The following is a 27,345-nucleotide window of genomic DNA, read 5'->3' as shown; positions in this document are numbered from 1 at the left end:
AAAATTGCACAAATGAGGACCTGACAATGTGCTGAGGAAGGCAGAAGGGAGGGGCCATGGTTTTTCCCACCGGGGGAGTCAGAGACATCTTCATGCAGGCAGTGGTCAAGAGAATACGATTCGTCTTCATTCTCCTGTCATTTAAATCAATGTCTGCTGTTTGGGCTGGGCACAATGGCTCACGCCTGTAATTCCAATAATTAGAGAGGCTGAGATAGGGGGATCGCTTGAACTCAGGAGTTCGAGACCAGCCTGGGCAGCATAGCGAGACTATGTCTCTACAGAAAATTTTAAAATTAGCCAGGTGTCATGGCATTCACCTGTGGTTTCAGTCACTGGGGAGGCTGAGGCAGGAGGATCACTTGAGCCCAGGAGTTCAAGGCTGCAGTGAGCTATGGATGGTGCCACTGCACTCCAGCCTGAGTGACAGAGCAAGACCCTATCTCTAATCTCTCTCTTTATCTATCTACCTACCTGCCTACCTACCTACCTACCTACCTATCTAAACTTCTATTTATTGAGGACCTTCTATGTGGCGGACATTGAACCACATGTTTTATATTCATGATTTCACATAATCCATCCAACAGTATTGTCAGGCAGAGGTGATGATTCCAGTTTCTCAGAGGAGAAAAATGATATTTCTCAAGATTAAACAAGTTGCCCCGGTCACACAGCTAGTGGATGGTGGAGCTCCGAACCCTAATCCGAATGACTGCATTCTAAAGCTTGAGGAGTGGGGTCTTAGTTTAGAGGCATGGTGCTGTTCACACTGACGATTACTCTTCATTCCAGAAGAGACTCCTCCATTTATCTTTCAGACAGTTCACAAGGGGGCAGGCTGCTCTTGGAGGGTCCTTGGCTCCACTCATCGGTTTCATATACTTAGCTAAATTCTGAGATTTTTAATTGAAAAGATTCAATCAGTGAGGAGAACTGGAGCCCAAAGCAGAAAACCCAGGCTGAAGTTTGTTGTGTGCACTCTGGGAGGGTTAGGAAAAGGCTTGCTAACTGAGAGGAGCACAGATTCCAGGGCTTGCACCAGAACCAGGTGCCAGGCACCAAGACCAGGAGGTCTTGGTCCTTGCTGGCTGGGCACCCAGGGGTCAGAATGAAATTGGAGACCCAGTAAGATCAAGCCTTCCGTTTGAAGGTCCTGTGCCCCTGTACTAAGCAAGGATGACGAGCGCAGGTGCTGATGTCAGGGGCTTCTCACACATTCTGCCTCTAAATAGAGTTACACCCAGAAGTTGAATTCCTGGAACACCAAAAGCACAGTCAAGCCCAGTCTTCCCCTGTAGGCAGCAGCATTTGATACAACCAGATTCTGGGACACTGAGAAAATGTGGGCGATCCCTTGGGGTTTCTTTTAATAATAACCTTTTGTGTTTGTGCAAACTTCATTCTTAAAGCACTTTCATAATCCCTGTTGCTGAATTCTCACAAAGTTCCTGGTCCTGACTTTTCTGTGGAAGCAAACAGAAGTGACCTGATTAGGTGGAAATCACTTGAGATTGGCATCGAGTGAACGTGGGGTTTGACTCTTCTTCTGGATTTAATAGCCGTGACCTGGGTGAGTTATTCACTCTTTTAAGTTTCAGTTTCCTTCTGTGTGCAGTGAGGATTATCCTCAGGCAGGGATTAAGTGACATCTGATACATCAAGTGCCACACAGCACCTGGCCCGATGCCAAGTGCTCGACAGGTGTCAGTCCCCTTCCTTTCTGCCTCTGTCCACTTCACTCCTGCTGTCTGCCCTTTCAGTCTGGCACCCCTGGCAGCTCTACCTGAACTGGGATGACCCACTGGCAAGGTTGTCAAGGCAGAGTTTCTGCATGTGCCTTTTGTCACAAGGCTGGATGTGGAAGGCTGAGTAAGGTTGGTGCAGAGGCTGTCGGGGGGTCCAGGTGAGAGCTCGGGTTCAGCGTCAGTCTCTGCTGCTTTGTGTTCCTCTCTGGCACAGTGGAGGGAGACCCGTGGTGTCCTGTGGTGTGGGCACATGTGGGTGGGTTATGGGGACAAGCTGGGAGCACCATCAGCTATGAATGGGGAGGTGAGAGTTACTCAGTGTGTTTCTTTATGTCTGGTTTGGGGGAGGACTGGGGCTTGACCTGCATGAGATGGGGGGAGGCTGGGACTTGACCTGCATGGGATGGGGGTGGGGGACCTAGGATTTGGCCTGCATGGGTTTGGGAGGTAAGACAGGCACCATGTCATTCCAGGGACTTGGAGGTTGTTGTGCATAGAAGTGGTTAAAGACTGCATCTCTGTATTTTTGGATTCCAAGTCAGGACACATGGTCTGATACAAGTAAGCTCACGGCAGAAATGGCACAGAATACGTGAAACCAGGAGCGTGCCAGGAAACCCAAGACACGTGATCACTGAGCCTGTTCCATCTCCTGAGAGGAGTTGGTTATATTCATTTAGAAGTTTGCTGATGCTTTTTCTGGGAACTTGTTTATTTTCCTTTCCTCAAGGTAGACAGAAAGAAGTCAGGATAGGTGAGATAGGAACTGAGAGATTTATATATTTGTTTATTTATTTTTTTACCTTTAGAGACAAGGTCTCACTCTGTCATCCAGGCAAGAGTGCAGTGGTACAATCATAGCTCAGTGTAACCTCGAACTCCTGGGCTCAAGTCATTCTCCCACCTCAGACTTGGGAGTAGCTAGGACTACAGGTGTGCACCACCATGCCTGGCTAATTTTTAAAAAAACTTTTTTGTAGATACAGGGGCTCGTTATGTTGTCCAGGCTGGTCATGAACTCTGAGAGGTATATTTTTAGAGGAACAGAACCTTTTAGGCCTTCCTCCACTTTCCCCAAAATGTAGCACCTTCCATGAACCTCGAACCCAGATTCAGGCTGCATGTTTAAAGACAACTTAAAAAACCCATGCAATCTTTCCTTATATTAATTTTATTGAATAACTTTTCTTTCAAAATCAAACACATCAAAGAGTAAAATGGCACTTGATATATAGTTCTTGTTATTTGAAGTAGTTATGTTCTATTAAGTCACAGTGGACACTGAATTAGTGAACACTGAACCACTGCTCCTAGAAGAAATACAGGGTTAAGTTCCTACGAGCTTCTGGTCGCAGCGTTTTCATCAACCAATCAGTATGTAACTTTTGTTTTATATGTGTTTCTGTTTAAAGTTGCCTTATTTAATATGTAATTGATTAATGACCATTGAATATTAACATGGAACTCATGCCTGATCAAAGCTTATCTAATGCATGTATTTTCTCCATAAGGCAAATCACAGTTTTCTTGCATTTAGTAATGCTAGAAAGTACTTCAGCCCTACACTTGGGGGCAACAGTGAAATCACCAAAAAAATGCACAAAAATGTGAAAACATGGCACTAGAATGACTTCAAAAAGAGCATTTATTTACAGAGTGAGAGCTGAAACAAGAAGGCAGAACGCTGTCTTATTCAACACCTGGGAATGTGGGCATTGGGCAGCTTGAATTTCTCACTGTTGTGCAGGTTTCCTTGAATGAACATGAACACCAATATGTGAGCATTGACTTGCGGAGTACAAGGAAATTTTAGTGAGTAGGAGAATTTGCAAACATATAATCTGTGAATAATGAGGATCAACTTGACTTTTCTTCCTCCATCTTCCCTCTCCCCCACACCCCCAAGTGCTTTTGGCAAAACCAGACTTCAGGGAAGACAATCACAGAATAAATTGACAGGATTCCTTTGCTTTGGAACTTGCCTGGGAACTTAGCATTTATTTATTCATTTATTTATTTATCTACTATTTTTTGAGATGGAGTCTCACTCTGTCGCCCAGGCTGGAGTGCAGTGGTGCAATCTTGGCTCACTGCAGCCTCCACCTCGCGGGTTCTAGCAATTCTGCCTCAGCCACCCAGGTAGCTGGGATTACAGGCATGTGCCACCATGCCTGGCTAATTTTTGTATTTGTAGTAGAGACGGAGTTTCACATGTTGGCCAGGCTGGTCTTGAACTCCTGACCTCAAGTGATCCTCCTGTCTCAGCCTCCCAAAGTGCTGGGATTACAGGCGTGAGCCACTGCCCCTGACACTTAGCATTTATTTTAACTTTAATTTTAGGTTGATAACTAATTGAAGCCATTCTGTCTCTTCAGGTCTAGGTAAGCAATGGTACTGGTCTAGGTAAGCAATGGTACTGGTCTAGGTAAGCAATGGTACTGTCCAGCTATCGCCTTGCAAGATATACAAAGACCTTCCAGATCTGACATGTTGTTCTCTTCATTGCCCGATCTTCCTCCATGCCCTTCCCAGTCTAGCTCCAGCCATACTGAACTCCGTGTAGTTTCCTCCTATGCATATGTGTGTTTGCATATTCTGATCTCTATGCCCAAGCTCTTTCCTGCCTGCGCTGGCTTTTCAAGTATTGCCTCCCTGTGAAGCTTTGACAGTGAGATCCCCCACTCTGTTCTTGACGTCCTAAGCATGCAAACCTATTTACCTTGTTTTATTTTATTTTATTTATTTTTTGAGACAGGGTCTCATTCTGTTACCCATGCTGGAATGCAGTGGTGTGATCTTGGCTCACTGCAGCCTTGACCTCCCCAGGCTCAAGCAGTCCTCCCACCTCAGCCTCCCGAGTAGCTGGGATTACAGGTATGCCACTGCACCCAGCTAATTTTTTTTTGTAGTGATGGGATTTCACCATGTTGCCCAGGCTGGTCTTGAACTCCTGGGTTCAAGTGATCCACCTGCCTTGGCCTCCCAAAGTGCTAGGATTACAGGCATGAGCCATAGTGCCTGGCCTCCTACCAGGGTGTTGTCTGTTTACCTGTTTGTTTTTCCCATAAGAATGTAAGCCCTTTGAGGGAAAGGACCCTCTCTCACCTTTGTCTACCAGTGCTTGGCAAGCAGCTTCATGAAAGGAGGGATAGAGGGGTGAAGGAGGAAGAGAGTGTTCCAAGATGTTGACACTTCTGCTCACGGTGGTTGAAAACACAGGTATAAGCTAATTAGGATTCATCAAAGGAAGAAAGTAAGGCATCTTATTTTTCTCTATTTATGTAACTATGTGCACGAGCTTAAAAAATTAGGTGTAATTTTCACAAAGGTTTAAAATAATTAGGAGTAATTTATTGGAAATCCTTGTGTTCAGCCAAATATGGTGTAAATTACAGACCTTTCATTTCACATTTCTATGAAATATATCTGACTGATAGTGGAGAGCAATAAAGTGGAGTCTTGATCTTGTGCCCCAGAAGTAATCACTATGTACCCATTGCAAGTCATTTCACCTTTTGGGACCTCAGTTTCTGCAGCTGAAAAATAAAAACATTAAGAGATTACACTGGAGTGAGAGTGTTCTGCTGTTTCTATCTGCCCAGCATCCTTTCTGTCTAGGATTAGGCATGGCCAGAAGAATCAGACCTGATAAATCTGTGTATTTCCTCTATCTGGCCAGAAGAATTGGTTCAGGAATGGACATATGATTAAAGTCTGAAATTCTGGAACTTTTGGCCAGGTGTGGTGGCTCATGCCTGTAATCCCAGCACTTTGGGAGGCCAAGGCAGGTGGATCACCTGAGGTCAGGGGTTTGAGAGCAGCATGACCAACATGGTGAAACCCCATCTCTACTAAAAATACAAAAATTAGCCAGGTGTGGTGGCGCACACCTGTATTCCCAGCTACTTGGGAGACTGAGGCAGGAGAATCACTTGAACCCAGGAGATGGAGGTTGCAGTGAGCCGAGATCATGCCACTGCACTCCAGCCTGGGCAACAGAGTGAGACTCCATCTCAAAAACAAAAACAAACAAACAAAAAAACCCAGAAAACTTTTGTTGGAACTATTAGTTTAACATGGCAGATGAGATGCTATTAGTCTCCCTCCAAAATCCATTTTCTCCATCTCCCTTAGTAACAGAACTCTTGACTTTTAGCTGGGTTTATATCTTCCAGGAACAAAGATTACACTTCCAGCCTCCCTTACAACTAGGTGTGAGCATATGATTACATTTGACCAAGGATTTTTTTTTTTTTTAAGAGACGGGGGTTTTCCTTTAAGAAGTGGATAAAAGACATGAACAGACACTTCTCAAAGGAAGACATTCATGCAGCCAAAAAACATATGAAAAAAAGCTCAACATCACTGATCATTAGAGAAATGCAAATCAAAACCACAGTGAGATACCATCTCATGCCAGTCAGAATGGCGACTATTAAAAAGTCTAGAAACAACAGATGCTGGTGAAGTTGCAGAGAAATAGGAACACTTTTACACTGATGGTGGGAATGTAAATTAATTCAACCATTGTGGAAAACACTGTGACAATTCCTCAAAGATCTAGAACCAGAAATACTATTTGACCAAACAATCCCATTACTGGGTATATACCCAGAGGAATATAAATCATTCTATCATAAAGATACATGCATGCGTATGTTCATTGTAGCACTATTCACAATAGCAAAGACACGGAATCAACCCAAATGCCCATCAATGATAGACTAGATAAAGAAAATGTGGTACATATATGCCATGGAATACTATGCAGCCATAAAAAAGAATGAGACATGTCCTTTGCAGGAACATGGATGGAGCTGGAACCCATTATCCTCAGCAAGCTAATGCAGGAACAGAAAACCAAACACTGCATGCTCTTACTTATAAGTGGAAGCTGAACAATGAGAACATATGGACATAGGGAGGGGGACAACACACACTGGGGCCTGTCAGAGAGTGGGTGGGGGGAGGGAGAGCATTAGGAAAAATAGCTAATATATTAATAGTAGTGCTTAATACCTAGATGATGCATTGATAGGTGCAGCAAACCACCACGGCACATGTTTACCTATGTGACAAAGCTGCACGTCCTGCACATGTACCCCAGAACTTAAAATAAAAATAAAAATAAAAGAGAGACAGGGTCTTGTTTTATCACCTAGGCTGGGGTGCAGTGGTGGCATCATAGCTCACTGCAGCCTTAACCTTCTGGGCTCAAGTAATCCTCCTGCCTCTGCTTCCTGAGTAGCTGTGACTACAGATACATGCTACTATGCCTAGATAATTTTTTTATTTTTATTCTTTTAGTAGAGATGGGATCTTGCTATGTTGCCCAGGCTGGTCTCAAACTCCTGACCTCAAGCAATCCTCCTGCATTAACCTCCCAAAGCACTAGGATTATAGGTGTGAGCCACCACACCCAGCCTTGACTGATGATTTAAGAGGAAGTATTATATATTACTTCCTGAAAGCATCCTTAAAGAAAGGTGGGCAAGTCTTTTTTCTTACCTTTTTCTTTCATGCTGGTTGGAATACAGACAAGATGGCTGGAGCTCAAGCAGCCTTATTAGACTATGAATTGGAAGTCACCCATGGCAGATAGCAAAGCAATAAAAAGAGGAAGCCTGGGCCAGGCACAGTGGCTCATCCTTGTAATCCCAACACTTTGGGAGACTGAGGCAGGAAGATAGCTTGAGCCCAGGAGTTTGACACTTGCCTGGCCAACATAGTGAGACCTTGTCTCTACAAATAATAAAAAAAAATTAGCAGGGCATGGTGGCACATACCTGTGGTCCCAGCTACTTGGGAGGCTGAGGTGGACATCATGTGAGCCCGGGAGGTATTGGGGCTGCAGTGAGCCATGATCACGCCACGGCACTCTGGGCTGGGTGACAGAGGGCTGGGTGACAGAGTGAGAACCCATTTCAAAAAAAAGGAAGCCTGGATTACTGATGTTTGTGGAGGAACTACACAGTCCTGGACTGCTTACTTTGGGGTTTTGTTTATGTAAGACAGAATGAACTTCTAGCTTGTTTAAACAGTTGTCACTTTGAGTTTTCTTTTACTTGGCAGCTTAACCTAATCCCGATTGATAGAGAGCTATCGGGAAGGACAACCACTGGGCTTCTGAGATGACCGGCTGGAAGCCTGAACCTGCCGGATGGTCATCTTGCCACCGCATGGGAAGGAAGGTTGCCTGAATAAAGCTGACATAGAAGGAGGCAAGGTAGGAAACAGAGACTCCCTCAGCCCCACTGACATCAAAGAAGCCACTGTATCTGGCTGTGCTTGAAGCTCACAGCTTTTAACTTTTCAGTTTATGTGTGACACTACTTTTGCCTAAATGAATTTTGTGTTAATCAGGGTCTTTGTCTTTCACAACTGAGAGTCCTATCTGATACAAAGCAGCAGAACGACTTCTCCCAACAACTTCTTACTCAGAAACCCAATCATATTCAGAAGGGGCACAAAGAGCTTCTTCAGCTCAGGCAGGGTAGGAGGATGGAGCCTGAGATCTCTCAGGAATTGCTTGTTCTCCTCACAGCACAGTCTGGAAAACACAAAACTAGACGAGTCTATGATCCTGTGGAAGAACAAGCTAATTCTGAGAGTTCATTTCAAAGCAAATGCCTGCTCCTTTTCTAGAATCACTCAAAGCCAGTTATTGCATCATTGCTACTTTTTAACATCTTTTTTTCTCCTTTGTTAGTAATGTTAATAAGGCACGTAGACACCTTAGTTGAAACAAGCCCAGCCCTCCCTTGGCTATTTCAACACATTCAGTATCCTCATCTTGAATGCTCATCTTAATCAAGATTCAGCAATCAGGTCTCTTAGTTTTAGATAATTCATTTATATTTTGACTTGTGAGGCTTGGGCTTAGGGCTAGCTAGATTCATAGGGACATTAGCTCTCCTCTAGCTAATTCTGCCATTGTTTCAATGTCTGGCATTTGGGATTTGTTCAGTTGGTTGCTCCTTGGAACCAAGTTTCATTTGCAAGGGAGGGGATCAGATTCCAAAGCTGGATCCCATTTCCATTGCTTCAGGAGAGACTCAGAATATGGCCCCAAGACCAGTTGCCTCTTCTAAGGGATCTAAGCCTCTCTGTGGAGGAAGGAGGGCATCACCTGCCTCAGCTTCCACTCTGCATGCAGCCTCTTTGGTGCTGGCCCATTTACTAACCACACTGGACTGCTCTGTCTTGGGAAAGGAAGTGTATTCTCTGCCCTGATCAACAAAGGGCACCTTGGATCACCACTGATCTGCTGGAATGTTGGATGCCCTCTGAGGGTGAAATGAGCATTTTCCTCTTGATCTGAGCACTGTTGACATTTTCATTGGCAGCCCAGCCTTGAAAAGCCACATCTTGGCAAGAGAAGAGCTGAAATCTCACTCAAGCATTTGCTCTAGGCGATCACTCTGGGATCCAGGGCTGAGGCTTTCATCAGGGTCATGGAAGCACTGGGATCAAGGAACACCATTCTTTCCAGCGTCGGGGAAGACACAGCAATCATAAGCTGTTTCTTCCTCTTCCCAGGGCTTGTGTATACCATTGGGGCAGACCCAGGGAATGTTTAGAACTAGGCTCTGGTGTCAGATCAGAGGCTTGGTAGAATTTCCAGCTCCTTGTGTGAGAAAAGTGGCAGCAACATAACCATCTTAAAAGCTGCTTTGGAGTCAGGCCTAACCCAGTCAAATTTCTGTTGCTTTATCAGAAGTTGATGGTGTGAGTTTCAGCTTCAACTAGACACTCTTAAAGGGAACAGAGTTAAACCAGCATGAGTACTCCTTTCCCCAAAGGCAGAAAGATGAAGTTTGCATTTACAACAACCCTTGAGCTGTCAGGCAAACAGTACCCCTTTTATTGTTTGTAAAATTCTTTGCTCAATCAATAACCACACAAGTATTTTCTGTGTGCCTGTTTTGTGCCTAGAACCGTGCTTCATATTAAGGAAGTTTTGAGAATGAGGATGTTTCTGCCATGGGAGTGCCTGTGGTTTAGTGGAATGGGACACTCTTGTGATCTGGAATGAAGATAAGGCGTTCTCATGACCCTAGATTATAGCGGACGTGGGAAAGAGGGTAAAGGATTTGGTTGCTTGAGAGTAAAAGCAATAAAGTGAGATTCACTGTATTTCAAGGTTGGGCATGATGTGGTTTGGATGTGTGTCCCCTCCAAATCTCATGTTGAAATGTGATCCCCGATGTTGGAGGTGGGCCTAGTGAGAGGTGGTTGGTTCATGGGGGCGGATCCCTCATGTATGTATGGCTTGGTGCCATTCCCTTGGTGGAGTGAGTACTGGCTCTATTAGTTCATATCTCCTCCTCTCTTTTTTCCTTCCTCTCTTTCCATGTGATCTCTGCACATGCCGGCTCCCTCTTTGCCTCCTGCCATGACTGGAAGCTTCCTGAGGCCTCACCAGGAGCAGATGTCAGCACCATGCTTCTTGCACAACCTGCAGAACCAGAAACCAAAATAAACTTTTCTTTATAAATTACCCAGCCTCACACATTCCTTCACAGCAATGCAAAACTGACTAACACAGGCCAGGTGCAGTGGCTTACACCTGCAGTCCTAGCACTTGGGAGGCCGAGGCGGGTGGATCACCTGAGGTAAGGAGTTCGAGACCAGCCTGGCCAACATGGCAAAACCCCGTCTCTACTAAAAATACAAAAAGTAGCTGGGCATGGTGGTGCATGCCTGTAGTCTCAGTTACTTGGGTGGCTGAAGCAGGAGAATCGCGTGAACCTGGGAGGCAGAGGTTGCAGTGAGCCGAGATTGCACCACTGTACTCTAGCTTGGGTGACAGAGTGAGATGCCATTTCAACAAACAAACAAACAAACAAAAACATACCCTTGATTTTGTCATATCTCTGAACGAAGGTTTGCCAGACCTTCTAGCAGGAATTTCAGTTTCCTGAGAACAGGGTCTTTCTTGGACTTGTTCACAGTTGTGTCTTCTGTGTCCAGTGAGATGCCTAAGTGGTAGACATTTGATAATTATTCACTACATGAGTTAATCGGAGGCTGGGTGCTGTGGCTCATGCCTCTAATCCCAGTTCTTTGGAAGGCAGAGGTGGGAGGATCGCTTGAGCCCAGGAGTTGAAGACCAGCCAGAGCAAGACAGCAAGACTCTGTTTCTACAAAAATTTTTAAAAATTAGCCAGGCATGGTGGTGTGTACCTGTAGTCCCAGCTACTTGGGGAACTAAGGCAGGAGCATAGCTTGAGACCAGAAGTTCGAGGGTGCAGTGAGCCATGATTGCACCAGTGCACTCCAGCCTGGGTGACTCAGAGTGACTCTGTCTCAAAAAGAAAAAAACAAGTTAATGAGAGACTGAGGTGGACACGGTACAAGGCCCCCCATTCCCATAGACTGCCTTTGCATTTATTTCTGAATGAGTTTTGGGAAGGGGATGACCTCTTTCTGCTGTATCTCTAGGAAATAGGTGAGGGCTCCAGGGATAAGCAAAAGGTGTCCCAGCATCTTGGCATATATTTCCAGACACTCTCCCTTCAGTTGCTCATCAGAGGGGCCCTCTGAGAGCTTTCCAGAAAACTTATGAGAGAGTCAAGCATTTGCTTATCTTTGGGAGGCATACACATTCCCCTTTGCTGTCTCTGAAGGTTGTTATCTGAAAACTGTCTAGACTTTAGATTCAAGCTGGGCAAAGGAGAAGGACAATGAAATACTTCTCCACTTGGGGGTGGGGTTGGACACGATGAAATATTTCCATTGCTGACCTGTGGGGCTGACTCCCTGCACAGTCAGCTCGAGGCCCCACAGCTTGGGGCATGGGGTTTGTCAGTGTCTCAGCGCCGTCCCATCCGGGAGAGACTGTATATTGCTTGGCTTGCACAAAGAGTTTTTTGCAATAAACTTTCCAATTTGGGTAAAGAGGGAGAAGGAAAAGCCTTTCATCTTGTCTTTTGTGTGGTATCTGTGATGGGGTTAGGGTGACTGCTCCCAACTGATTAGAGAGCATTTCGGTGGGATGGTGGGAGGTGGATTCCAGCCTTGTTTTGGATCCATGTCTAACTTTTTTTTTGTCAAGGAAAAAAAAATCTCCTTTCATCCTAAAGCTCAACATGCGAGCATCCAGCCAAAAGTAGATTTTTTTTGCAGTTTATTAAATATGTTGCCTCTTAGATCTTATATTAAAATCTATTTCCTTTCTGCAGGGGACAAGTTGAAACCAGAAAAGTTGCCTTGTAATTTTTCCACTTTGATTCTGCTGCTTGCAAAGGGCACCTCCAGTCCTCCAGTTGCAACAGGGAGTTGCTCCTTAGGAAGGGAGTTAACTGTTGTTTTGCCACCCATCGGGGCTGGGAGGAGCAGCTGGCCTTCCTTCATTACTGGACCCAGCCCGACCTCCCCTCACTGCACAGCTTTGACTCAGCATCAGTCAACTGAGTTAGGGGAGCATGTTGGCTGTGCAAGTTAAGCTGAATCAAACTCTTTCTTAATCTACTCCACCATCAAATAGGCATTATGATCTGCTGGTTTAGATCCAGAAGGGATTCTCCCTGCTCTGGGGTCTGCCTTGAGCTCTCCAGCCCTCAGTGTTGTCTCTTCCACCTGATTCCTGGGGCATCTGTCTTACAGCAACATGCACTTCAAGGTCCTAGAAACCTCCACTGAGAAGAGAACTCATTGTCTGCCAAGGCAGCCCATCCCAGTGCAGACCTCTCTAACTGTTAAGACGTTTTTCCTCATGTTGGATTGGTCTGTCCTGCTCCTATGCATTGGTCTCTGCCCTGGCAGCTGGAGAAAACGAATTTAATTCAAATCAGCCTCCCATGGTGTATTACTCCGTTTTCATGCTGCTGATATACCCGAGACTGATAATTTATAAAGGAAAAGAGGTTTAGTGAACCCACAGTTCCACGTGGCTGGGGAGGCTTCACAATCATGGCAGAAGGCGAAAGGCATGTCTTCCATGGTGGCAGACAAGAGAATGGGAATCAAGTGCAAGGGTTTTCCCCTTACAAAACCATCAGATCTTATGAGACTTACTTACTACCATGAGAACAGTATGGGGGAAACCACCCCCACGATTCAATTATCTCCCATTGGGTCCCTCCCGTAACACATAAGAATTATGGGAGCTACAATTCAAGGTGAGATTTGGGTGGGGACACAGCCAAACTATATCACATGGGAAGGGTAGAGCTGCTGGTCTGAGACCCCAGGATGGGAGCTTGGGCCCAGTGTGCCCAGAGTTGGCAATTTTTCAAGAGAAGCTCAAAATTCACATTTTCAATGTGAACTCTCACTTTCTAAATGCTGGCAACTTGTTTTTAAAAATTACTGTAGAACAGCAAACAAATCACAGCTTCAGGTCAGGAACAGCCCCTTGGGTCTTCACTTTGTGATAGAAACATGAAGATCAGGGATTGCAGGCTGAGAACTGTGTACAGTTCTGGAATCTTTGGATTTTGCTAATCTCTGTTTCCCTGGAATGGTTAGCATGCAGTTCTTAAAATGTTCATATTCATGGAGGAAGGGTAGAGAGAGAAGGGTAGAGAAAAGCTGGTGTCGAGAAGGGCAGCTTCAAGTGCTGGTGTGGGTGGAAGAGCCTAGGAGGAGAGGATGTAGGCAGAGAACCAGTGCCCCTAGCAGGGAATAAAAGAGAACACGGAGGCCAGCCTGGCTGTGGAAAAGAGAGGTCCTGAGAGTCCTGAGGTCCTCTTGAGCCTCAAGAAGATAGCAGCCTCCTGAACTTGTTGGGCTGGGCAGACAGGAGGTAACTGGGCAGGCCCTGGGGCCAGGGATGGAGAGGCAGCTCATGGGCAGGTGGTGGAGGTGGGACCAGTTGGAGGGGAGGTGAGAGCAGGCTTCTCTGAATTCAGAGCTGAAGGAGCAGCTATATTATGGGGCTTAAGAGTGTTATTTTTTGAGTGTTTTCTTGCTGATGCCTTGGCTAAGATCACGCTCTTTCTCAATCACTATTATGTGGGCACATGAGCATTTTTACCTTCTTCTCTCTTTATACCCAGCACGTACTAAGTCCTTCATGAATGTCTGATGAATGAATAAGCACATGCACGTGTACACCATGAATGTTTTTGTGTATGAAACGTGTAGTGTTGGTGGAGGAGGAGGACTGCACATCTTCCTCAGGAACCCTGAGGTGTCAGCTGGGGCTCTCAGGACTTCAGCCTTCATGAGGGTTCACTGCCACCTCCCCCAACCCCCCATGCTGGGAGACAGTCAAGAGCTGTCAGTCTGGTTTCAGGGGCACCAGGCTTAAACCTCTAAACAAACAGGAGGAACTGTGGAATTCCTAGGCATTTGTGTGGAGAAAGTAGCCAGGTAGGAAAAAGTTACTGAAAAATTATGGAATGGATATCAATCTTGGAGACAGCAGAAAAGCATGGTGTGGGCTTACTGGCTGTGGTAAGGATGGGTGGTGTTAGACCAATCCCTGGGGGATTTTCTTAAGTCCCCAAAGGAATGGAGAAGCAAGGAGAAAAGCCTGATGGTCTCAATGGGCTGAAAGGGCTGTGATCGCTTGGAAAGGCTTGGTCTGGACTCAAAACAGTGGACAGAGGCAGGCAGCAGGGGAGAGGGCGGGAAGGACAGCCACTGTTGGGAGAGAAAGCTGGCTTGCTGCTTAGACAGCCGGCTGAGTGCCCATGGCCTATCTGCTGCAGGCTGGGCCCAAAGTCTCAGATTATGCCTGGGTCTTTTAGGAGTGGGGGAAACACGTGTATTACTATTCGATATTATCTATCTCTTCTATCTATCTATCTATCTATCTATCTATCTATCTATCTATCTATCTATCTATCTATCATCTATCTATCTATCTGTCTATCATCTGTCTTCTACCTATCCATGTATTTATCTACCTATCCATTCATTTGTACACACATACATATATATTATATAAAAATAAATTACTATACTCAAAATTCAAAATGGTCATGCCTATTTGCAAATCTAAGAAATAATTTCATCACATTCCAGAAAGTGCCAAGGTGATGAGGTGTAGATTAAAAAATGTAGCATTTTCCCGTGACTTTGGGGATGCTCTTTAGATTTTTCCCAACTTCTGCCCTTCATTTTTTAATTAATTTTCCTCCTTCTGAGAAAAAGCATTCTTAAATGTGTGGTGCATTCTTAAATTGTTTTAAGGTAAAAGAAGATGGTGTGAAAAGAGAGAAAAAGGAATGTTCCCTCACAGAACTTATCTGTTTCAAAGGTATTTGAAATTCCCAAGGTTGATACTGCAATGTGGCTTCTCATTTGTGCTGTTGGAAGAAAAAAGGCTTTGGGGTCCCTGAGCCGGCCTGGCCCTGGAAGAGTCAGGGGCTCATCTTTTGTGTGGATCTTCAGTGCCTGCCTACCCAGGTACTGAGCAGGTAGCTATGGGGTGGGGGTCAGGAACTTAGGAGAAGTCTTCTTCCTCCTCCTCCTCCTCCTCTTCCTCCTCCTCCTCCTCCTCGACAGTTGGCCATGATCCTGCCAAAAAAGCCAAGTCTGCTTTCCAAGAAAGGGACACGGAGCTTCCCTTGGGAGGAAGCCATGGGCCTTGCGCAAAAGAATTCAGGCCACATGGGGCCGGCTGGGCAGGACCCAGCCACAGGATGTGCATCTTGGAAAAAAAAACCCCAAAGCCTCCAAGAAATGTAATTTTAGCAATGTTATTTTCCAGTGATTGTAGAAATGTCATAATCATGTCTCCTCCCCAAGGCAAAAAATAGAAACCTTGACATGAAGGGAGTGATCTGAAGGCTTTTTGGACAAATTGACACCCACTGGTCTCTCCTCTTCCGTCTTCATCTGCTCCACACATTTTGGTGTTTAATTCACTCTGCTCCAAATGATTCTCTAGTTTCATGCCTAGATGTTTTGTCTTCCCCACTAACCTGGTGTCAGTCCTTTCTTCTTTCTGGTGTCAGTTTCCTTCTGTAGACTGGCCCTGTTCTGCCCTGATCCAAGGAGAGCCCTTGTCTGTGGTGGACCTGCTGGTGTTTGAGGACCCTGGGTGCCCCAGAAGCCCATGTGAACTCCACAGCGATGGCCAGGCTGTGTCTTGGTTCTGGGCTTCGTCCACTGGGACGGAAGCCTTCCCTGAGCCCAGCCTGGTCATCGCACCACCTCACTCCTGCCAGCTCCTTGCTGTCCCTGGATCCTCATGCTGGTCTTTTTGTGTTGACCTCCACATTACTGCCACTTGTCTGATGCAGAGAAGCACTGCGGCTTCCGAGATGCTGCTGCATGGCTCTGCCCCGCCCTTGGGGCTCCAACCCTTGCGCATCAGCTTGACTCAGATCTAACCCTAGTTGACAATGCTCAGTGGACTCTGTGATTCTGACCCTGATCCCACCTTGGCAAGGGCTGGACCTCCTATTCTGGCCAACTCTCTCCTCCATTTCTGCCCCATGCCCATCCGGGTTCTTTCCTGCCCTCCTGTCATCTCTGGGTAGGCTGCATCAACCTTATTATTATTATTCCTAATGGTCCTTAGCATTCTGCTGAGAATTCAGCAATGTTTATGAAATTAAACTAATGTTGCCCAAAATATGATTGTTTTTAGAGTTAGACAACAGTAGGTGTGAGGCAGAGAGACAGCCACCAGGGAATAGAAAGAAAGCTGAGCCTTGAGGCTGGTGATGTGATGAGCAGAAAAAGCCAAGCCTTCTCCTAAGGAGGGCCAGGCAGCTTGCCATCCTCTGCAACAGGCTGCGACTTATAGAGAAGGAAGACAGCTCACCTGAGCCACACTAAGTAGCAAGCGGTAACTGCTCATGTTGTGACAACCTGCAACCAAAAATCATGGGGCTTTGTAGTAGTCAGGGTCCTCTGGAGAGATAGAGGCAATAGGATGAATAGCGAGATAGAGAGATGGGTAAATAAATAGAGATATAGTTAGGCAGATAGATAGATAGATAGATAGATGAGAGAGGAATTATTACAAGGATTGGCTCATGCCATTATGGAGGCTGAGAAGTCCCATGAAGGCCATTTGTGACCTGGAGAATCTGGGATGCCAGTGGCATGGTTAGTCCAAGTCTGGAGGCCTCAGAGCCAGAGAAGCCCATGGTATAACTTCTGGTCTGAGGCCAGAGGCCTGAGGATCCGCAGGGCCGCTGGTATAAGTCCTGGAGTCCACAAGCCAGAAAGCCTGGAGTTCTAATGTCCAAGGACAGAAAAGAAGAGTGTATCCCAGCCACATGAGAGAGAGAAAGTTGCCTGTTTGTTTTATCTGGGCCCCCAGCTGATAGCGGTGAATTGGTGATCTGCACTCAGGTGCATTGAGGGCAGATCCCCACTCAGTCCACTGACTCACTTGCCAATGTCCTCCGGAAATACCTGTATGGACACATCCAGAAACAATCCTTTACCAGCTCTCTAGGTATTCCTAACCCAGTCAAGTGGACACCTAAACTTAACCATCACAGGCTTGAATTAAGCAGGTTCTTCAAAGAAACAGAACCAATAGTCTATCTATCTGTCTGTCTATCTATCTATCTATCTATCTATCTATCTATCTATCTATCTATCATCTATCTATCTATCATAGGAATTGGCTTACAGGATTATGGAGGCTGAGAAGTCCCAGTCTGCTGTCTGCAAACTGGAGAACCCAGAGAGCCGATGGTACGGTTCAATCTGAATCTGAAGGCCTGAGAACCAGGGGAGCTGATGATGTGAGTCCCAGTCCGAGTTCAAAGGCCCAAGAACTAGGAGCACCGATGTCCAAGGGCAGATTGAGATTGATGTTTTTCAGCACAAGGAAAGAGAGAGAGACAGAGAGAGGGAGAAGGAATGAATCCTTCCTTTTTCTGCCTTTTGGTTCTATTCAGGCCCTCAGTAGATTGGATGGTGCCTACCCACGTTGGTGGGCGGAGCATCTGCTTTCCTCAGTTCACCAATTCAGGAGCGAATCTCTTCCAGACTTTCCTCAAACACACACAAGGAAATAATATTTTGCCAGCTGTCTGGTACCTTCATCCAGTCAAGTTAATACATGAAAATAACTATCACCAGTCCATCCCTTATCAACTTGGCACCTGGATGCATCTTCTTAAGCCATACTTAATCTCCAAATAAAGACAATAACAAGGTCATAATCCTACCTAACATGATACAACTAGCCTGTGTACAAGTGAAAACACACTAACCTCTTCCCCAGCAGAGGAGGTAAAATTTTTGAGTAACGATTATTCTTCTACTGATACCTCATAACTTAAATACTATGATGTAAAATTAACAATACTTAAATAGTGATGTAAAGTCAACACATCTTATGTTACATTATAAGACAATCAGAGGGAAAAACTATATTGGCTTGATACATGTACCTATGCACACAAATATATATATATTTTTTCTGAGATGGAGTCGTGCTCTGTCGCCCAGGCTGGAGTGCAGTGGCAAAATCTCGGCTCACTGTAACCTCTACCTCCTGGGTTCAAGTGATTCTCCTGCCTCAGCCTCCCTAGTAGCTGGGATTACAGGTGCCTGCCACCACGCCTGGCTAATTTTTGTATTTTTAGTAGAGATGGGGTTTCACCATGTTGGCCAGGCTGTTCATGAACTCCTGACCTCAGGTGATCCACCATCCTGGGCCTCCCAAAGTGTTGGGATTACAGGCGTAAGCCACCATGCCCTGCCAACAAACATATTCTTAACAAAATATTTAGAAAATAGGACCATTACAGTGTTTATTTCTGTAACTGATCATGTGGTTGTAGCTGGTATTTATAGCACTTTCTTCTACTACTCATTCTGTATTCTTTTTGCCCTCAGCAAGCACCTTAGCTGGTTATGATTCTGTACCTGGCAGGGTGACCCAAACTTTCAGTCCTGAAGAGTCTGGGCCATTTGGGTTTGGCCAATCTAGGCCAGTTTGCCTAGATTGGGTTGTGGTAGTTTCCCACTGACCTTAATCACAGGGTACGGAAATACTAAGAGGTGCCCAAAGGGATCTCCTGTATTCCAGACATGCTCTTCCTTACCTCCATTGTGGAGTAGTAGGCCAATTTCCCTTTGGTGCTCTAGATCAATCACCCCAGCTAACACCATAACTCCCTTTGCCTGTTGACTCAGAGGCATGGGGTGTCCAAAATGGCTGGGTGGCATGTTAACTTCCAGCTCAGTGGAATCATTGTTGTTTCTCCTGGTGGAAGTGTTCCTCCCTCTGGAACTAAGAACTCTAGGCCAACAGAGCATAAAGTTTTGGGAAGAAGGGTGATCCTGGAAGTGTTCATATTACTTGCTCCCCTTTCTCCTTGAACCAAGGAAAGCCTCTCTTACATGAGATATTTCATGTCCGCAACTGAATCTTCTATATTATAAAAAATTGGAAGAGTCAAAAATGTCAGAAGAGTATGTTCTTGTTTTCTTTCCATTGGAAAGAGGGTGGACAGAGCTGGGGGAGGCGCACAGCAGCAGCGTGGGCGTTTGCAGCCTGTCCTGCGGGAGGAACGGGTGCTGCTCGCTCCCTGCTTCTGAGTAGGCTGAGATCACTCTCTTCCTTTTCATTCTCACGGGGCAAGAGCCTTGGAACACCTCTCTGAAGAATAAAACAAATCTTTTCTGCATGTATAATTGATATAAATTTGATTATATTGTACTTTTTATTTCGTGTGTGTGTGTACATGAGATTACATGTACATTCCCTTTCTCCCTTTTCCTTTGCTTGTCTCCCTTTTCTGTCCCCCCCACCCCATGTCCCCAATTACATCAGGTCTCCCCAACCCCATGTAATCCTTTTTTTTTTTTTTTTTTTTTTTTTTTTTTTTTTTTTTCAGACAGGGTCTCATTCTATCACTCAGGCTGGAGTGCAGTGGCACAATCTCGGCTCACTGCAACATCTGCCTCCTGAGTTCAAGCGATTCTCTGCCTCAGTCTCCCAAGTAGCTGTGATTACAGGCACGTGGACCACTCCCGGCCAATTTTCGTATTTTTAGTAGAGATGGGATTTCACTATGTTGGCCAGGCTGGTCTCAAACTCCTGACCTTAGGTGATCCACCTGCCTCAGCCTCCCAAAGTGCTGGGATTACAGGCATGAACCGCCGCACTCGGCCTTCCAAGGTAATCTTATATTAACAACCTGTAATGTATTCTTCCATATTTTTTCCTATTCATTTAATCTCATGTACACACTCACACACACACACACGCAAATACTCATAGAAGCTTTTTTGATTAATTTTACAGTTGGAATCATATACACTTTTCTGCATGTTGCTTTTCTCACTTAAAAATGTCCTGCGAAAATCTTTCCAACTCAATGGATGTAGTTCATGCATTCCCAACGGGAGTGACAGCGTGCCCAGAGAGGGTGAAAATTGCTTCTCAGAGGATGTATGAAAAAATTGTACTCTTTTTTACGTATAAAGCACAGAGACACATACAGTACCTAAATAGATATGCTGTTTGTTTCTGTATGTTTGTGGTATTAGAATTCCATGGAGGAGCAATTAGGGGGAAAATATCTAAGGACGCTCCTAGAAGGTGATAATAGAAAAAGGCTGAGAAACACTGGTGTCACCTTTTACACTTTTTAAAGTGGCTGCATGGTATTTCCTGATGAGTCTGCACCCTGACTGCAGCGCCCCCTGGTGGAAGGACAGTCACTTTTTTTCCAGGGTTTTCTCCAGTATGAACACGCTGCAGTAACCGTTCTTGCCTACGCCCTTCAAATTGGTGATTGTGTTTCTGTGGGACCCATCCTCATGAGCAGAATTGCTGGGTTGAAGGGATATGTATTTTATTTTATTTTAGTATTATTTTTTCAGACGGAGCCTTGCTCTGTCGCCCAGGCTGGAGTGCAATGGTACAATCTCGGCTCACTGCAACCTCTGCCTCCTGGGTTCAAACAATTCTCCTGCCTCAGCTTCCAGAGTAGCTGGGACTACAAGCGCCTGCCATCACACCTGGCTAATTTTTGTAGTTTTAGTAGAGGAGAGTTTTTGCCATGTTGGCCAGGCTGGTCTCGAATGCCTGACCTCGGGTTATCTGCCTAACTCCGCTTCCCACAGTGCTGGGATTACAGGTGTGAGCCACTGTGCCCAGCTGGAATATGCATTTTAAACTTTAAAATAAAAAAAAAAACCTTAAATTGTCAGATCACTTCCATAAAGCAGTAACACTTCACACTTCAAGGAACGAGATATGAAAGCACCCTTTCCTACATCCCTACTAGCAATAGGTGTTACAGTGCTTTATGAATTTTTTATAGTTTGATGGGTGTAACATAAAATCTTGTTATTTTAACTTATACTTCCCTAACTACTAGTGAATTTGACCACCTTTTTAATATGCTCACTGGTCATTCGGATTTGCTTTTTTCCATATTGCCTATTCATATCCTTTGACCAATTTTTATCTTTTTGAGATAGAGTCACTTTGTCACCCAGGCTGGAGTGCAGTGGTGCGATCTCGGGTCACCGTAATCTCCTCCTCTCAGGTTCAAGTGATTCTCATGCCTCTGTGGCCCGAGTAGCCGTGATTACAGGTGCGTGCCACCAAATATGGCTAATTTTTTTTGTTTTTTTAGTAGAGAGGCCGAGGCAGATGGATCACTTGAGGTCAGGAGTTCAAGACCAGCCTGACCAACATGGTGAAACCCTGTCTCTACCAAAAATACAAAAATTAGCCGGGCATGGTGGCGGGCGCCTGAAACCCCAGCTACTCCGGAGGCTGAGGCAGGAGAATTGCTTGAACCCGGGAGGTGGAGGTTGCCGTGAGCCAAGATAGCACCACTGCACTCCAGCCTGCGCAACAGGGCGAGACTCCGTCTCCAAAAAAAAGAAGACAGGAGAAGAACTTGTGAACTTGTGTAGACCATTGAAATAAAGGTCTTCCAAGCAAGAATTCCATACCTAGCGAAGACATGATTCACCTACAGGAAATAAGATGTTTGTGTATGGACAAGAATTCATAGAGTATGTAATCCCTTATTTTGTCTGAAGAAAATATTGAGAAAAGATCAAGACAAAACAATAAAGAAACAGAAAAATCTTAAGGGAGAGAAAAGTCGGAAAAAATATATATATTTGAAACAAGTGAATAGGATAAATAAATTTTCTGGAATTGTGTAATATAAGAAGAAAAGAAAAAGAATCCTAAGAATGCACTATCTTACCATGTTTTAAGAGGGGTTGGGAGAGAAAGGAGATGAATTTTAAAGATTTCTTATTTTTTTTTAAATGGAGTTGGCAAGTTAAGGGATAAAAAGAGAAAAAGAGTACCTGGGTGTGGAAAATAGGACATTATTGTCACTTCTTTCTTTTTCCCTCCTCAGAGGCTACTACTCTTAAATTTTATAATTATTGTTTCTTTTTTTTTTTTTTTTTTTGAGATGGAGTCTCACTCTGTCACCCAGGCTGGAGTGCAGTGGTGTGATCTCAGCTCACTGAGGCCTCTGCCTCCTGGGTTCAAGCACTTCTCCTGCCTCAGCCTCCTGAATAGGGATTACGGGTGTGCACCACCATGCCCAGCTAAGTTTTGTATTTTTAGTAAAGACAGGGTTTCACCATGTTGGCCAGGCTGGTCTTGAACTCCTGGCCTTAAGTGATCCACCCACCTCGGCCTCCCAAAGTGCTGGGATTACAGGCGTGAGCCACCGTGCCCGGCCCTCATTGTTTCTTTTGTTATAGTTTCTCTCTCTATATATGTATCTCTAAGTAATATTTTTTAAAATTTTGCCTGTTTTGGTAAATATATATGAATATATATAAACGTATTTTAATAAAGTATGCATTTTTCCCAGACCTGCTTTTCCTCCTATAGTTAAGTTTTTGAGAATCATCAGTACTAATGCTGTATTTCACTAATTTTCCATGCTGTAAAATATTCCGTTATAGGATTTCACCATAGTTTATATATAAATTTGCCTGCTTATGAAATTGAGGTAGTTTCTTTGTTTGCTATTGTGGTAATGATGCTATAAACATTGTTTTGCCTATTTCCTGGTGCATATATGCAATAATTTCTTTGGAGTATTTGTCTTAGCATGGGATGGCTGAGTATAGGGTACACACATCTTCAGTTTATCCAGATAATTACAAACTATTTTCTAAAATGGTTAAACCAATGTATAGCCCTGGCAGCAATGTAGAACTTTCAGAGCCACTTCTTCCCTGTGTCAGATTCCTATTGCTGCTGTGACAAATCGCCACAAACTTCGTGGCTGAAAGCAATGCAAATGTATTCCCTTAAGCTCTGGGAGTCAGAAGTTGGGACAGCAGTTTTCCTGTGTGAAGGGCAAGATGTTGGCAGGAATGACCCCTTTTGGATGCTCTGAGGGGACCGTCGGTTCCCTTCAGCTGTTAATGCTGCCTGGAGTCCTTGACAGTGATCATCCAGCACCTGCTGGCAACATCGCAGCACCGTCTCCACTTCGGTAGTTCTGTTTCCCTTGACTCCCTCTTATAAGGACATGTGATGGTATCATTGGACCCACATGGATCATTCAGATTTATTTATTTATTTATTTATTTATTTATTTAGAGACGGAGTCTTGCTCTGTCACCCAGGCTGGAGTGCAGTGGTGTGATGTTGGCTCACTTCAACCTCTGCTTCCCGGGTTTCAGCGATTCTCCTGCCTCAGCCTCCTGAAAGCTGGGATTACAGGTGTGTGCCACCACGCCTGGCTAATTTTTGTATTTTTAGTAGAGACAGTGTTTCGCCATGTTGGCCAGGCTGGTCTTGAACTCCTGACCACAGGTGATCTGCCCGCCTTGGCCTCCCAAAGTGCTGGGATTACAGGTGCTTATTTTCACTCTTCCCTTTCTTCACGATGTCTTTTGCTGACCAATGTTTCTTTGTGTTAATGTGGTAAAATGTATCTTCTGTGCATTTTTGTCTTAAGAAAATTTCTATTACCTCAAAGTCCCATTTTCTTGTATTTTTGTTTTTCAAGGTTTTTCTCAATATCTTATGAAAAATTCTAAGTATGTAGAAAAGTTAAAGAATTTTACAATGAAAACTCATAAACCCACTGCCAAGATTTCACCATAAGCAGTTTGCTACATGTGTTTCAATATGCATTTTTCCATTATCCATCCATTTCAAAGTAAAATAAGACATCAGTGCATATGTAAACATGCGTATTATTGAGTTCAATATTTATTTTTGAGTATATTTCTTTTTCTTCAGAAAATTGTAGGTTCACCACTATACAATCTGCTGGTAATTCCAGCTATTTGGGGTGATTTCATCACACACACACAAACACACACACACAAACGTATATATGTGTATGTGTGTGTATATATATATATTTCATTTAATGTAAACTTCAGATACAATGAAATGTTCAAATCTTAAGTGTACATTTTGAAAAATGCATTCTTTTATGTAATGCAAACCCATATCAACTGATAAAACATCACCGTCACTTCAGAAATTTTCTTTATGCTCTCCCTAGTCAATTATTTGTTTGTTTGTTTGTTTGTTTTTCAGAGACAGGGTCTCGCTCTGTTGCCCAAGCTGGAATGTAGTGGTGTGATCACAGCACACTGCAGCCTCAAACTTCTGGGCTCATGCAATCCTCCCACCTCAGCCTCCCAAGTAGCTGGGACTCTGGTGCACACCACTGCACCTGGCTGTCCCAAGTCAATTCTTAACTTTACCCTTTCAGACATAACGACTATTCTGATTTTTTCCGTCATAGATTAGATTTGCCTGTTGTAGAATTTCTCATAGGTGGAGTTGTACAGCATGCACGCTTGTGTGCGAGGTTCCTTTCAGTTAGCATAAGAGTTTTGAGAGACATCCATGCTGCTTCATGTATCAGTAGCTCATTCTTTTTTAATGAAGGTAATTTTATAAACCACGGTTTGTTTATTCCAGCCTCCTATTAATACTCAGGATTTGACTATTAAGAACAAAGCTGCTATAAGCATTCTTATATAAGTGTTTGCATAAACATGTTTTTATTTCTCATTGTTGAGTCACAGCATAGGTGTATGTTTTACATGTTTTTGAAGGGGTGTATTAGCCCATTCTCACACTGCTATAAAGAACTACCTGAAGGCTGGGCGTGGTAATTTACGCCTGTAATCCCAGCACTTTCGGAGGCAGAGGCGGGTGGATCATCTGAGGTCAGGAGTTCGAGACAAGCCTGACCAACATGGCGAGACCCCGTCTCTACTAAAAATACAAAAATAAGCTGGGCGTGGTGGCGGGCGCCTGTAATCCCAGCTACTTGGTGGGGCTGAGGCAAGAGAATCGCTTGAACCCAGGAGGAGGAGGTTACAGGGAACGGAGATAGCGCCATTGCACTCCAGCCTGGGCAACAGAGTGAGACTCCGCCTCAAAAAAAAAAAAAAAAGAGAAAAAAATAACTACTTGAGACTGGGTAATTTATAAAGAAAAGAGGTTTAATTGACTCACAGTCTCTGTATGGCTGGGGAGGTTTCCGGAAACTTACAATCATGGTGGAACGTGAAGGAGAAACAAGGCATATCTTACACGGTAGCAGGAGAGAGAGAGAGAGAGAGAAAACCCCATTGGATCTCGTGAGAACTCACTATCACGAGAACAGCATGGGGGAAACGGCCCGCATGATCCAATCACCTTCCACCAGGTCCCTCCCTTGACATGTGGGGATTACAATTTGAGATGAGAGTTGAGTGGGGACACAGAGCCAAACCGTATCAAGGAGTTTCAACATTTTTCCTTCCCACGAATAATGCAAGAATTCCAGTTTTCCCACATTGTCGCCAACATTTAGTGTCGTAAGCATTTTAAATTTTGGCTATTGAATTTTAGCATGGAGTGGTATCTCATTTGGTTTAAACTTGCTTTTCCCTGATGACTAAGGATATTGAGCACTTTCTCATGTGTTTATTGCCATTCATACACAGTTAGGAAATCTGTTCAAATCTTTTACCCATATTTTAAGTTGGGTTGTTTGTCTTTTTTTGTTGTTGTTTTTGAGATGGAGTTTCGTTCTTGTTGCTCAGGCTGGAGTGCAATGGCGCAGTCTTAGCTCACTGCAACCTCCGCCTCCCAGGGTCAAGCGATTTTCTTGCCTCAGTCTCCCAATTAGCTAGGATTATAGGCGCCTGCACCATGCCCGGCTAATTTTTTTTTGTCTTTTTAGTAGAGACTGGGTTTCACCATATTGGCCAGGCTTGTTTCAAACTCCTGACCTCAGGTGATCTGCCCGCCTCGGCCTCCCAAAGTGCTGGGATTACAGGCGTGAGCCAACGCGCCCGGGCAAGTATTAGGAGTTTCTTATGGATCTTGACTACCAGTCCGTTTGTCAGATATTTGTTTTGTAAATATTTTCTCCCATTCTTTGGCCTGCCTATTTGTTTTCATAAGTGTGATTTTTGATGAATAGAAGTTTTAAATTCTGGTAAAGTCAATTTATCAATATTTTCTGTTATGATGACTGCTTCCAGTGTCCTAAGAAACTTTTGCCTCTTCTCTAGTCATGAAGATGTTCTCTCAATTTTTTTTTCCTAAAAGCTTTATGGTTTTAGCTTTTATAATTAGGTCTCTGATCCATCTTGAGTTAGTTTCTGGGTATACTATAAGGTAGGATCCGAGGTTTGTTATTATTTTTTCCATATGAATATCAAGTATTCTGGGATAATTTATTGGATAGACTTTCCTTTCCTCACTGAAGTGCTTTGGCATCATTGTTGAAAATCAAATGATGGTACAGGTATGGTTCTATTCTGGGCTCATTTTTTCTTTTTCTATTGATCTATTTGTCAGTTCTTATACCAGTACTACCCTGTCTTGATTAGTGTAATTTTATAATAAGTCTTGAACTCGGGTCATGTAAAATTTTGGCCTTTTTTTTTTTTTAAAGATTGCTATGGCTATTCCAGGCCTCTGCATTTTCATATAAATTAAAAAATTAACTATTTGATTTATTTAAAAAACCTTTTCTGAAATTATGATTAGAATTGCATTAAATCCATAGATGAATTTGGAGAGAACTGACAACTAAAAGTACTGAGTTTTTGGCTAGGCATGGTGGCTCATGACTGTAATCCCAGCAATTTGCGAGGCTGAGGCAGAGGGATCACTTGAGGCCAGGAGTTCAAGACCAGCCTGGCCAACAAAGTAAGACCCCATCTCTACCAAAAAAAAAAAAAAAAAAAAATTAGCTGGGCACAGTGGCATATGCCTGCAGTCCTAGCTACTCTGGGGGCTGAGGTGGGAGGATTGCTTGAACCCAGGAGTTCGAGGTGGCAGTGAGCTATGATTGTGCCACTGTATTCCAGCCTTGGCAACAGAGCAAGACCTTGTCTCAAAAATAAAATAAAATAAAAGTATTGAGTTTTCCCGTCTAGAAATGTAATGTATTTCTTTCTTTAAGTCTTCTTGAATTTCTCTCAGCAATGTTACATGGTTTTCAGCAAAGAGGTCATGTACATCTCTGGTTAAATTTATTTCTGTGCATTTGATGTTTCTTGGTATGATTGTAAATGGAATTTTCAATTTTTTATTTTCCTACGGATTGATGCTAGGATATAAAAATACAGTTGTTAGGCCAGAGTTTATAAAAGGATAGCCTGAGTTTATATATCTGAATCCAATCAGGAGAAGGCAACTGTACAATAATTTCAACAGGCAAAGTTTAATATTAAAAATTTAAAAATTATTCAC

At 44.1% G+C, this 27,345-nt stretch overlaps 1 non-coding gene across 1 annotated transcript; it reads right to left on the bottom strand.

Annotated features, from left to right (window-relative positions):
• Positions 1-23,865: 23,865 nt before the first annotated feature.
• Positions 23,866-23,938, bottom strand: LOC112204294 (small nucleolar RNA SNORD65). Its single transcript, XR_002937865.1, has one exon. It is a non-coding gene; the product is annotated as a small nucleolar RNA SNORD65 (small nucleolar RNA).
• Between the last annotated feature and the right edge of the window lie 3,407 nt (positions 23,939-27,345).

This window comes from Pan troglodytes, chromosome 7 (genome assembly GCF_028858775.2).
Source record: "Pan troglodytes isolate AG18354 chromosome 7, NHGRI_mPanTro3-v2.0_pri, whole genome shotgun sequence".
NCBI classification, from domain to species: Eukaryota; Metazoa; Chordata; class Mammalia; order Primates; family Hominidae; genus Pan; species Pan troglodytes.
Note: the sequence above shows the minus strand (reverse complement) of the source record. Positions and strands in the feature narration are given on the sequence as shown.